This window comes from Epargyreus clarus, unplaced genomic scaffold, assembly GCF_041222505.1.
Source record: "Epargyreus clarus isolate Ecla_fem2 unplaced genomic scaffold, WU_Ecla_fem_2.2 ptg000017l, whole genome shotgun sequence".
Lineage (NCBI taxonomy): Eukaryota > Metazoa > Arthropoda > Insecta > Lepidoptera > Hesperiidae > Epargyreus > Epargyreus clarus.
This window is the reverse complement of record NW_027332225.1, coordinates 14,020,115-14,035,044: the sequence shown is the minus strand read 5'-3', so window position 1 is coordinate 14,035,044 and position 14,930 is coordinate 14,020,115.

Genomic DNA, 14,930 nt, shown 5'->3' with positions numbered 1-14,930 from the left:
AAATGCTCGAGAGCAGTAAGCATTCGCCTGATGTGGCATGGCTTTTGACTCTTTACAGCTACAATAGTAACTGCGACTTGTGCAACTTTTAAAGTCTAATCATGTGTTATCCGACCCACAGTTTCCTAGAGGCTAGTGTTCTTCCTTTAAACTATTTTTTCCTTTAGTCCATCTATCACCATCTAGATAGATAGATAGTTCCTTTAGTAAATTACTCTTTAATATGCTGATCTACCTAGATACCAAATTCTTATGAATGGTTAAACCAAATTTAGGTTCTTCTAGAGTATTACAAAAGGATATAAATTGTCATCTCTATATCCTGTATCATGTACATTATTAATCTGAATGATTCTTCAATAAAATGTTCATTCATTAAAATCATTACACCCAATTGATGGTAATAGTTGTGTCTATCTACTGATTATTAGTATTTTGTTATATGGGTTATTTACCCGATGTGAAGGACATCATACCCTATTAGAATGGGTGAATATTCGTTGTATCCGTCTACTTAATAGTAGTATCTTATTATAGTTGTTATATAGGTAAATATCCAATATGTAAGGGTCCCTTATTTGAACGGATGAATATCCATTAGGTATATTCTACTCAATAGTAGATTATTTTATGTGAGTAAATACTCAATATAAACAGGTTAGTACCCATGAACGGGGCTAAATAGCACCTTATTTCTTGTAATGCAGGTAAATATCCAATATGTAAGGGTCATAACCTTATTTGAACGGGTGAATACCTATTAGGTATATTCTACTCAATAGTAGATTATTTTATGTGAGTAAATACTCAGTATAAACGGGTTAGTACCCATGCACGGGGCTAAATAGCACCCTATTTCTATGTTCATAGCTTTATATAAGCGAGATTTATATAAGGATTTAAATAAGCGAGATCACCTAAATAGGTGACAAGCTTAGTTAATGAACATAAGACGTCAAATTCCTTGCTACAGAACAATATGGTAATCTAAAAATCCTTTGCTTGGAAAAATATATATGTAAAAATTTACCTTGTCATTCCTCATGAATATATAAGATTATCATCTTATCTTTAATAAATGAAAATAATACATTTTCAATTTGCGACGGCATTCGTAATGGCCGCCTAGTACAAGTCTTCAGAATAATTTCGTCAAAATTCTTTATTTTCCATTGTAACTTTTCTGCACAATATATCACACCTACGTCTTTTATAAATTATTAATTGAAATATTTGTTATAAATTAACAATTTTTACTATAAATTACTTATTTTATTTCTTATTTTGAAAAATCATAAATGTACACAGGCTGCACGAAAAACGATAATGACATTTACCGGTAGGGGGCGCTATAAGTAGGTTGGATATTGTTTTAAATTATTTGAATTCGAGGTTTTTAGCTCTGAATATACGTGACACAAGGCTGACGACTGGCGGTGTACTACATGTCAACATTATCATTGAAGAGACTATGCAGTGAAGTACAATCACATATCACGATGTGGTCGACAGTGGAAAGCCTTTGCAATATATGATATACGTCAAGTAACACACAATCAAGTGCGTTTGACGAGGGTCCATGATAATAGTAACGCGGCTTATCTGCTCAGCCATAGATTCGCGTTTTATTCACAAATATAAAGTAGAATGGGTATAGTCGAAAATTAAAGGGTTCATTGTTCAAATATTTCATGGTTCGACGCTGATGACACTACCGTCCTACCTATTGCTATATAACAGTGGTGCTATGATTTGAACAGTATAATAAAAGAAGAAATAGTTTGAAGTGATAGAACCCTTTGTGGTTCGACTCCGACGGCACCTATTTCTGCCCAATTACAGCAGTGTTAAGTGATGCTGTGTTCTGGTTTGATGGATGTGGTAAGGTTGGCATATTTTTCCTAGACGTTCTTATTTAGCTCTCAAGGGTAACAACAAATGGTCGATATGAACTGATACGCTGTTATCGCCAAAGACTAAACCAGATCGCCTCGTATATAAACACACACTATGACACTACCATCCACGCCGTACGACTATATACCTACAACCATGATAAACCTTACACAATAATGAAGAATTTAAAGTCTCAATTTGATTCACTAAAAGTTTTACCTCGCTTAATGAAACCATTTATGTCCCAACGCAACAAAATAAAATCAACATTTAAAAGCCGAACATTTACAATTCCTATAATAGAGGTCCTCTTACTCAGTAGTGACTATTCATAGCTCTTTCGCTTTGCCTACTCATTCGAAGTTTTCTTGTACTTTTACTTAATTCCGCTGGACGGCCGCTAGTGTACTTACAATCAAATGAAATGCAGCTCCTTTTGAACTTTAAAACGCTCTTTAACGTAGGTATAAGGGCTTGGTCATATAATAGTTAAAATATTTGGTGCTTTGATTAAATTTCATTGTATTAACTTCATTTTGCAAGCAATTGGAAAGAAAAATACATCTATCCTGACGCATTGCAGCAATGACGTACTAATGAAAAAAATTTGTATCTAATACTATGTATATGTATTTTTTATAATAACCCCTGAGGTATAAGCTGGAACGCCTCGGTATATCTGCCCTTACCACGCCCTTCAAAACAGAACACAGCAGAACTTAACACTGCTGTTATTAGGTAGAAATAGGTGTGGAGCCGCCGGAGTCGAACCACAAAGAGTTCTACCTCGTATTTCGTACAAATAGTACAGTATTTCTAAGTAACTATATGACCAAAAAATATTACGATACAATTATCATGATAATTACAAAAAGTAATTAAATATATCATAAAATATATTACGATACAATTATCATGATAATTACAAAAAGTAATTAAATATATCATAAAATATATTTACAATAAAAATATCACGAATTAATTTAAAGCAAAGACGCAAATGACAAAATTCAAATTATTTTAATTGAGAAATAAAGCTTACTTCAAGAATAAATGTTTTTCTAACACTTATTCTATAAAGAGTTATCCGTAGCATGTTATAAGTACAATAATAGCATAAGGCAGAACGTCTCCATTCACTACTTCTATCAAATAAAACATTTTCACAGTGGAAACCAAAAAGCTGGTTCCGTAACGTCCAAGCTTGAAGCAATTTGTTAAAAGCGTACTGTCGTCGTTTGTAAGTGGAAGTGGATAGAGATTTCTGAGAATTTGATTTGGAAAGCCATAAGTTAAACTAGTCAAGATACACTTTAAATATGCTTTTGTAAGGTAGAAATGGTTACAAATAACTATAGATAACTTTGACACTAGGTCTGTTTTAGGTTTCAGAAACAGTTTTTTTTACACGAAATTGAAAAGTAATCAACTTCGAATAGTATCTTGAAGACAATCACAAATGTGTTGCTATGCCAGAGGATAAGTTTTTAACTTTTGTAAGATACTCGTATGTGGCTGATATCCAAATAAATAAAAATTAATCGATTGGAATGTCATAACAGATTTTCAATTTTCAATGCTTAATTATGAAAATATATACGGTCCTTCAACAATCAACAATTATTACATTTGTCTGGTTCTTTATTCTAATACTAATCTCCGGAACGGCTGGCTATTTTAATGACACTTTCACTGGTAGTTAGCTGATTTTGTAAGGAGTAACTTAGCATATACTTTATTTAAGAAAATAATAAGGGTTCTGCGCAAAATAGAACCTATGGAATCTCCCGAGAATTTAGACTTTTAAACACGCATGAAGGAGCGGGACAAAACTCGTAAACCATAAGGCATTAAAGGTGACGGATGCCGGCACAGTATCAAAGCCGGTTTAATCATTACAATTATTCAAAGGATTAACCACATATCGATAGTTCACAATTTCTATGAATACATTTGGACATACGAAACGGACTTCCCTATACACGAATCCTTAGAAGCGAAGACCACACGCTTTTAACAGATTGCTTCAGACCGACGCAGCGAGCGGAACCCACGGCACATACATATACATATTATATACATGTATGTACATTCAACTTTAACCGAATTTAGATTTACCAACACTAATATAAAATTATATGGGATGAGAAATACCGTTTATAATACTAACATCTTGGATTTAAATCTGTAAATGCAGTCACTTTTGGGTCGAATTAACATTTATGAAGATATTGAAGTACCTAAATCAGTTAAAAAAGTAAGACACTGCTGCGCCACTGGCATGATGCATATGCTCGTGTCTATACTTGTTAAAAGGTAAGAATTAAAAAAAATAACAGCATAAAACTCTTGGAAAGGGTAGATTATGTAGTGTAACTAGATGAGAATCAAATAAGATGGTGTTAACTTTAAGGGATGTTGTACTCGAAATGGTTTATTCGAAACGATCTCTTATAAAAGAAAGAATAATGTTACCTAAACTTGTAGGCAATAAAATAACGCTTTCTACACTCACAGCCCCACACTAGGATTCCCTGTACTCTGAGTGCTATGGACACACACAGAGACAAATAAACAAACACCCAGACATAGAAACATAAATCTAAATTCATCATTGAGATATTTGTCTGAATCGAACCGGGATCCTCTTCGTATAAGAACGATGACTGGTCCGCCACGCGGGTCGTAATAAAAAGGCATATAACTTTTCTATCAGCTTATTTTTTATCTACATAACATACTGTATAACAATATAAATAAAATCCCCTCGGTATAACCGTGCAATGAGAAACCGTTCAATGCGAGTGATTAAACGCAGTCATTCATTCACTAAATGAAAATGAAAATTCACTCACTGAATGAAAATGAAAACCATTGATTGAAAACCTGATTGCTTAAACTTAATGCAGAGTTCTTTACGTAATTTTGTAATGTAGTACATGATTGACTTATAACGTTAATTATCGAGTGATTAAAATTGAATATTATTTTTTCAGATTGACTTTAAAAAAGGAAGATTCTTAAAAAATGTAACGATTGTTTGTGGGACTTAATAGAAGAAATGTAATGGAACATGAGTTTATTATGAACATAAAGTAATATATTAAAATCACTCGAATTATTTTAACTATGGTTTTAATGACAACATATTTATTTGGTTACAAATGGAAAATGTACCATAATCTTAATCAGACAGTTACACTGATCATTCATTGTCCTTACAAGTACAAGGGGAGAGAGGGGTGTGATTGAACACCATCCACTCGCAGATGAAACACCATTGATTGGATCCTTGTCGCTATGCGACGGCAAATGCTATGTATTTCTGTTGTATGTGTTTGTATTTTTCATTGTTATTATTTCTTAAACTGAAAATTACTAACACAACAAACTTTGATTATGTAAGAAATATAAAAAACACATCAAAATATTTCTCGAAAATCGATGAATGTTTGCAGGCCAATAATATTGACATATCATAAATTTAAAAAGGCAATTCTAATTAAACAGGAATCATTAATTATTCCGTGCGTTTATGTAAGGTTTTGAATTAAATTTAATTGTGATCCGCAATGACGCGAAATGATGTTATGTTGTGTGATATAACGTCATGTGATCAAACGTGATATGATGTAACGTGACGTGACGAGATGTGTATTAATTACAGTTCACTTGTATTGTAGCATAGCCTATTTTGGTGGTAAATGAGACATACTTTTCCGAGGTGTTCCAACTTCCGGCCGACCTCAGGTAGGAATATCTAGTTCTCTGTAGCCACTTACCATCAGGTGGACTGCATGCTCGTCTGCTACTCCTATTTTATAAAAAAAACTGATATTTATATAATAAAAAATCGACATATAAAACGTGTAAATTGAATACCCTACATAATATAGTCTCCCAGTGATTTATTGTAAGTATAGAACCGGTGTAATCTCGATCAGGCAGAGGCGCGCCTCCCTCATCAGAGCAATTCATTCATTGTTTCTGCAAGTGCGGGGAGTGATTGAACGCCGCCATTCACTCATAGATTAAAACGGTTGTTTTAATCCTTGTATACGTAATACGTATCAGGTAGATGTTTTGTTTGTATTAATAATAGCACAAATATTCTCAGCGTTTGTGCTCATGTAAGTGTAAGCGCAACCTATGTAGATCCTAACCTATCTGTGAATAATAAAGAGGATATTTGTAAGGTCAGTCTGTAGTCAGGTATGCAATTAATCTTCGTTGCAAAAGTACAATACTGAGGCAATAATAATATAATTTATGTAACATACAATATATTATGAACATACAATAAATATGTTTTGACAAATTCTCTTTTATTAACCGACTTCAAAAAAGGAGGAAGTTTCTCAATCATCATTCAAGCAATCAAATGTTCACCTTTTTGCTTCACTGCTTTTTGAATATCTATCCGTTATTTTGAACTACCAACATAATATACTTTGTAAGTAAAGGACTCGTACCTTTATTGTTACCTTTAACACTATACAATACATTTTACAATATTACATCAAACAGTCATCATGTAAATAAGCGAAGCTTCGCAATGTGAATTATGATTTTATAATTCGCAATTTTCCAAAATATCCCGCACGAAGACCGTGTTTATGCAGTAGGGGAGCAACTTTGGTGCGGCATTTTTAATTTTCCCTCCCGACATTTCGCTCACATTTGGCCGGCGGCTGCGAATTTTTCGAAAACTCCATCCGGTCGAGGTTTTAACTCGATATAGTAATACGGACGCAGTCCTTTTTTATTATGAGTAAGAATATTGTGGAAACAACTCGTTATTTCTAATATTGTGTGAGTTCATGAATGTTTTGATGTGACATTTTGTGAGAAAAAATTAATATCACAAAAATTTGTTCTCTATCACAGCAACATTTTCGTAATAGACAATAGACATCTTTACCTTATATTTGATTTTATCGCATGCAAGTCAATTTTATCTACACTAAATGTCGGTTACATATTTATTTTATATGAACTCACAAACAAGCAAACATAATCCCGAAGCCAAAAAGATATCTAAATTGGTATTTCTTGGAACCGAAATTTTATTTTATAAATAGAAATAATTCCCGAGTGTATAGCCAAAAATCATTTAACTACTAAAAATATCATTGTACCTACAAGGTCCTATGTTAGCATTATGCAATAGGTACATCATTTCATTTCATTTCGTTTCATTTGATCACGCAATACATCTCATTCAATTTCACCTATACACGTTGCCCAATAGGTAACTAATGAAAATTAAATAAAGCCTTTCCTCCTAAACTATTCCCCCACAGATCCATATTTTATCGGCAGTGTCTTGCGAGAGCGGGCATTCTTATGAAATACTCCGGCATTTACGAGATACAATCGGCTATAAGGCTTACCGGCTTCAGACTTGGTATTCGGACCGTGTAGGTAAGTCAGTTTGTTTGTTGTAGGGATTCTTGTTCCATTTCTTGATGCTTTACGTGTTTCCAAATTTCTGCGGTTGTTTGATATATGTAGTTACGTTTATATATATTTCATAATGTCGGTATTATGTAATGGGACAAACTCGCTCCCAATGTAGCTAAATGTCATTATAATTATTTATAACTTTAATGAAGATTAATTTGTGACCTTACACCTTTGACCTCATCGTAATGCATCCGTGATGATCTTCAGATAAAATTTGTTTGTCTAAATGACATTGATGTCAACTTAAAATTAGCATGCTTGTACGCTGCTTCCGTTACAAAAAAAAAAACTTATTTACTGTCGCACATACTTACCTCAGAAAGATTTCAACCTGATATCAATCACAGATGTTCTGGCACACTTTACGATTAACCTGGAAAGGCGCATTTGCGTTACGAGACAGTGAAAATCAGAACACAGTAGCTTTTGTGGCGAAGGTTGAGCATTTGAACCACGAATAATCAACCAAATCCTTTAATACTCCTTAGACTAGTACTTCTACTTCTACTTGTACTAACATTAGGTCGATAGAAAGCGTTTTATAATTACTCTAGGATAACTAAATTTAAGTTTTTTATTTAACATAGGAGTAGCATCGACCCGCAGTTGGACTGTATGTCCAACTGCTGGTCGATGGCTACTGCCGCCCAAGGACATCGGTAATCAACCCCAGATAGGATTAGATTCCTACCTGAGATCGGCCATAGATGCGCCACTGCCTTTAAAGACTAAGCTGGAACGCCTCGAAAAAGTATGTCTCTCTTACCACACCAAAGTTACTGAGTCAGGTAACGAGTATAGACAAAGTTTACTGAGCAGGCAGTTCATATTTCAACAATGGCCGATTAGCGAGACGTTGACACAGCAGCTGGCGAGTGGCCAAATAACCTCTACACTTGAAGTGCTGTGACATTTTTAACACTTTAAACAAACAAGTTTTGTACAACTAATAATGAAAAGGTACTGCCTTTTCATTATCAGTAAATGAAAGTCGATTTCCTACACTGGTGATCAACATTCGAATCCAGAACAACTTTCGTTGTTGAAAGCCATTTATGATCATTGGATTTAATGTTGAAAAAATATATCGTGAGGAGGCCTATGTATCTGAAAACTCTATTTAATGGGTGTAATCTATCGATTTTCACTTAACTAACACCCATCATTTCCCAAAAGGAAACGGTCGACCAACTATAATCTCTGTTTGATGAATTTGATAGATCGTAATGTGATCATACATTTTAGAAATGAAAACGTACTATTCCAAAATCTAATAAAAGGTATATTTACTGACAAAATATTTTTCACAATTTGTTGCTAATCAAAAGTTAGTATCGTCAAATTTTATTGTGATTTACACCGGATGGAAATCTTCAGACAACAAAAAACCGTAAAAGAGAAAATAACTTAAATCGTAAAGACAAAGTGGATATAGGGAATAGGGTAAATGCTCGCATTTCGGCTACAATAGGCGATTAGAGGCCTTCCGTAGCGCGTCAGCTGGCCGCCGGCCAAATTATAAGCGCTAGCTTTAAGGCTTTCGTTACACGAATTAGTATTTGGGCGGTAATATCGCATACTTGTCATGTCATCTCGTTATTCATATAAATATTCTCATTGTTGCATAACAAGGAGTGACGGAAATTGAACAGCGTATACTTATTAAACGTCAAAATACCGATCTAAACTGAGTCTTTGTCACAGTGGACTTTCTATATTCGTTTAAACAAAGTATAAAAGACAATAAAGATAAGAGATTAATTTGATAATTAATGTGTATAATTAACACCGTGTTATAGAAAAGCGTGTGTTGGAACGATAACACAAGCAATTAACACACAGCTGATAATGGCCTCAACTACTGTATATAAATGATCACAGATTTTGTAGAATTAATTAAATATTCTTTGATATTTTAATTGTTTTGTTTTCTAATGATCCATTAAGAACGAAGCATGGAAGTTTACGTGAGTAGCTAAAACACGTGCATACTAAAGCAAAAGGATATAGGCAATAGGGTAAATGCCCTCATTTCGGGTCTCGGCATGCGATTACAAGCATTCTGTTGACGAGCACCAGCTGGCCGCTGGCAAAATAAGCACTAGCTTTAAGGCTTTTGTAACGAGCTTCAGTGCTCAAAGCTAATGTTACATAGATATCATTGTCATTCCCTTTTTATAAATCGATAATTTGGAGAAATGTGAATAGAAAAAATACTCAATCTGTTTGGGTTAAAAGTCATACTTGAACGAAAGATTAAAAAAAAAAATAATAGATGGCTTTGGTAGTAGCTGTAGATGGTAGTTGCAAAATATTTCTCAAATACGGCAAGTATAACTTAAAAAAGTCATTTTTTTAAACGTGACATGGGTGAACCTGCCAACAATAAAAGTATATTTTAAGAAGTATTTATTGGATTTGTTACAGACCAGATCTGCGCTAATAAATTATGAAATCAGTTGGCACCTATTCAAACAAAATAATTACTGCGGCGGAGATACTTCGGAAGCAACAATTCAATTTCACACACGAATTCTTCGAGAGGCCCGATCTCCCGAGTAATTCGTTAGCCTTACGGCCCAGGGCTGCCCTCTGATTGAGATAACAAGATTTTTGTTCGTTTCATGGCTATTTTTGATTCCGAAGGAATGCGCGATAAATGAAAGGTATATACTTCTAATATCTTTATGATATTCAAGTAGGAAGCAAACGTACAATGCAGCTTACCTGCTGGATTTTCAATAATAAATAAGGTACTACCTGAGGTTGGCCACTAATACCTTTAAAATACTCATACAATCTTCCGTGGTCCGCCTTCGAAAGCATTATAGTTACATCTATGTCTCACCTTACACTAATAAGACTGATATTACACATACGGGAATTTTCGGCCCCAGAGGTAGCAAACACACCTCAGCCCGAATTCATATAGAACTTGAATTTATTTTGCGTCTACTACGATCATAAAACTTATATAAAATATGTGGTAACCGATAATGGATGTAAAACAAAATACGAGGAAGTAAAATATTGACTGTTTATCAAATTGAAGTTAGGTTATGTTAGGAAACTGAAGATTGAAATTTGTTTTATAAGTTGAATTTATTAAATATAACAGACCCAACACATTAAAAGCAACTCATTCCACAACTATATCAGTTTAAAATGCCTATTTACAACCTGTTACTTCATATACCATAACACGCTTTCCGCACTACCGTATATTTTGACTTCCCGAAGCATATATAATGTAGTGCATTAACAACACACCACGCAGAGTAATGTGTACATTAGCGTCAGAATATCAATCTGCAGAGCGCCTGCAGCGATATCCGGTCCGGGCGAAAGGCCAATATTATCATTAATATATAATAACAGCTATGCAAATATCCAATATCATAATACCGTCCGATAAGGATCATGGCTTGTCTTGCAGTAATTGCATGAAGGATTAATCAGGATCATGAATTCAAGTGATTTCAATTTAAATGCACACAATAGTAGGTATATTTCAACTTTAATCAATTCAATATATTTGGTACGAACATTCAAAATTTATATATGAAGTGCAATAATCATGAAAATATATTACCGAGAAACGAGCTTTTAACAGATATAAAAAGATAAACAACACAAAAATATGTTTTACAAAGGTAAATTTTACATATAGTTAACATATTTTCTCAACAGCTGGTTTCTTTTATGTGATTTCGAGATACATATACAAATAATTTTGATAGACATAAGAAGAAAGCACGTTGAACAAAAGACGGTACTTAAGACTTTAATGTTATATTTTTCAGTCGTAGCAGCCCTACAGTTGAATGGAGGGTATAAAACGCAGTAGGTATAATCCGCACTCATTATTCACAGTTTTGCTCGGATTTGGGCGGGTAATGACTTTATTCGAAATTAAATTCGCCAAGAATCCGCCAAGGAACTGCTCCGACCCTCGCGAATTATCATAATGTATACTGGCGATAGTCGGCTAATCGCGGGGCTCTGTGGCCACCGAGCATTGTTAATAGCTCGTCCAAACATGTGACATGTAAAAACGGTGAAATCTGATGCCTTTACCTTTTGATCGCAGCGTCATTACCATACTTACGCAACATAATTCTCAAGTTTTAATTTTGATCAATAGTGCTTGGATATTACTGAGTAGATTTTAAAAGAACATTCACGGAAAGAAATATTACGTTACGTGTTTCACGTTTACAAAATTCATGTTTAAAAAACAAAACTACGATTCTTTGTATGAGTCTTCCTTATTTTTCTTTTTAGCTACTTAGTTATTTCCTAAACAACAATAACACGTATTTAAAAAATGTATCATGGCGCACGCGGACTCCTATCAATATACGAGTACATACCTATACACTCAGGCCTGAATAGACACCTAATATATCCACCTACCATACCTGCATCATCGTCCATTTCCTCAGGTATCGTTAAGAACATTCAAAGCCATCTCAAAGCAGTACACTCCTATCCTAATGTAAATCAAGGGCTTAATGTTGAGTCCTAAATACATTAGACATCGGCCAGCGCCGAGCAGTTGTTAATTCCATTGTTTTAATTTACATATAATTAGAGAATTTACGTATACACCCGTGGTAACAAAAACACTTTTTAGCAAAAATGTTTCGCGTCTCGGCTAATTAGCAATTTATATTATGAATTTTTAGCGGACGCCACGGTCGCTAAGGTCGGGCGTGGCGTAATTAGGGGATTGAATTTTTATCTGTCAATCTCCTTAGACTTTATACGTGCTGTAACTGTAACATAATTAAAACATTGTGCTATTCATACGTTTCTTATTGGGATATTTGTGCTGGTGTATTTGTACACGTGTCCTATAGATGAAATTGTATAGCACAATCAAGCGTGGACCCAAGCTGGTAGTTATTAGTTACTGCATCTGTAACTGACCTTAAAGTAGAGACCCTTGCTGTATTGAGACGGTAATGTGTCAATGAATATCATCTTACAAGACATCAAAACAGGTATGGCAGTAACCATAAAACCTGGAGCACGATTACTGGATTATCTTATATTATTGGATCAAATTACGTCCCAGCTTTACCTATATTTCATAAAATGTAAGGCAGAATACAGACTTCTTTTGTCCTTTACATCGGCAACTTTTTACAAAATACGTCAAGTTCTATATAATCAGCATTAGGTACTTTGAGCTTTATATAATCTCCCTAAGGCCATAGCCACTTCGACAGCTTTTTGTTTTATAATACCTGCATTGTAAAAGTTACGTTTTGCGCTATATAGTAAATAATCAGCATTACATACATTTCCCTAAGGTTTTTACAAAATCTAGAATTTAGACTGCTTTTAGGCCTACATTGTAGCAAATTACCTTTAGCACTATATAATCAGCATTACAGGCATTAGCTCTATGTTATTTCCTACAACGGGCCCAAGGCAAAAATCGGCTGATTTTTGCTCGAACGAGATCCTTAATCAAGACATCAAAGGCTGATATAATCACAAAGTCACATTATGAATGAGACAGCTGTAATTACGATGACAATGTATGAGGCTCGTACCCTTATCGCGGTGTCTTTGAGGCTATTATTGTGATGACAGATGCCGTGTGAGCGTCTGGACCTGACGGCTCTATTACATAACCATTTTACTCATATTTCGAGTAAATTTTTCGAGTGAACTCAGTCATTTTCATTGTTATGTCAATGTACGCTGAATTGCAATTCGTGTGGTAGGTTTAGAAATAAATAGATGTTGCAGGTTTAAACTGACTAAGCCTCAGATTGTAAATGTTTTCTTTAGTGTAACGTGAAAAGTGTGATAAGAACAATTTGTCATAAAGCGTCCCAAAATAGCCTTAGAACTCTACTTATATCAGGACCTACATATATTCATAATTTTATTTTTTTCTTTATACGTACATTTTACTTTTGTTGCCCTAAAATTACTGAATTCAAAATTCATTCATATTAAAAAAAAACTCCCAGCTGAAATTTAAATATAAAAACATATACGGTCAAATTGAGAGACCTCCTCATTTTTTTAAGTCGGTTAAAACCGTAAATTGTTTATATTTTATGCATATAAAAATGTGTATTTAACAATCTTTATTTGGGATTTGTGGGCGATATACGTGACCTATCATTTCTAGGTTCGAAGGTTGTTTGGAAATTGAGAAATAGAGCGAAATAAAGGCGCCCGCACGATCACGCCCGCCCGTAGCAGTAATCCATCCAGCTTATGCTTGGAGGCCCGCTCGTGCGTGCCGCCGTGCCCGCTGCCTATGAGTTAATACTAAGGACTATACAACATGAGCAATTATTCTGCTTAACTTATAAAAGACTAAGAGTATTAGGTAAAATTATAATATTTATCCTAAACTTATTGAGTGATCTATTCACGAAATCTGTACGAATTAGAACATATTCTATGATCAATTTGTTATTTATTGTTCCTTTCCTATTTGTATCACTTAAAAGGCTAACCACGCAACAAATATATGTTTAACAAATTATATTTAGCCACTAGTTAAACCTTACTTCTAAGCTTTGTAACAACAACTCTTCTAAGGAATATCTCTGAGTTACTCTATCATGATGTAAGAAATGATAATTATACATATGGATGTAAATCATTTGCAGTTATAATACATACTGTCATAGCTGTCATATATCATATTCTAATAGTTTTGTGGATAGCAATGGTTTGTTGAAATAGAGCAAAATAAAGGTGCCCGCACGATCACGCCCGCTCGTAGCAGTAATCCATCCAGCTTACTCAGAGGCCCGCTCGTGCGTGCCGCCGCGCCCACTGCCTATGAGTTAATACTCGGAGCTCAATAACATGAGCAATTATTCTGCTTAATTTATTTAAGAATTAGTAGTATTATTTACTTTTCTTAGTACTTTATTCTGTTTTTCTTTATTGTGCAGTGTAGCTACATTATTTTCAGTGAGGTATTCGGTTATTACAACACAATAGATAATTCCAAGACTTCTTTAGTTATATTAAGTTAGATTAATTGTTTTAAAATGTGTAATTAAACTTGATATTACGGCAATTTACAATGTTTTAGCGAATTAAAGACATACATATTATGGGATATCCTATGGTGAAACACGCCACGGTATATTCCGACGAGAGTATGGCACGGACAGAATAGATCTCATTAAATTCAAAAACCTTGTTCAGGGATGACGTACTGACATCCTGTATAGCCGGTGAACTAAACATAGCGGAACAGACAAACCGGCATCCCCATTAGGTAGTCTGCCGCCAGGAACCAACAAAGACAATCGATACACGATACGTCGCGGGGCATTAGACATGCTATTCTCCGCTATGCTTCGCTATTCTCCAATATTCCCCGCTATTTCAACCACCCCCTCTTCTTCATGCAGAACAGTATTTCAGAAGTTTGATCGTACCGCACAAGTCAGAAGACTACCACTTTATATTTGCGTTCGATGCACTCGATTTCAAACTTTAACTTTGTTGGTTTAAGACGAGAATTTGCGATAAATATGTCGGTACCAATATAACAAATAGACGTGTACCCAACAATT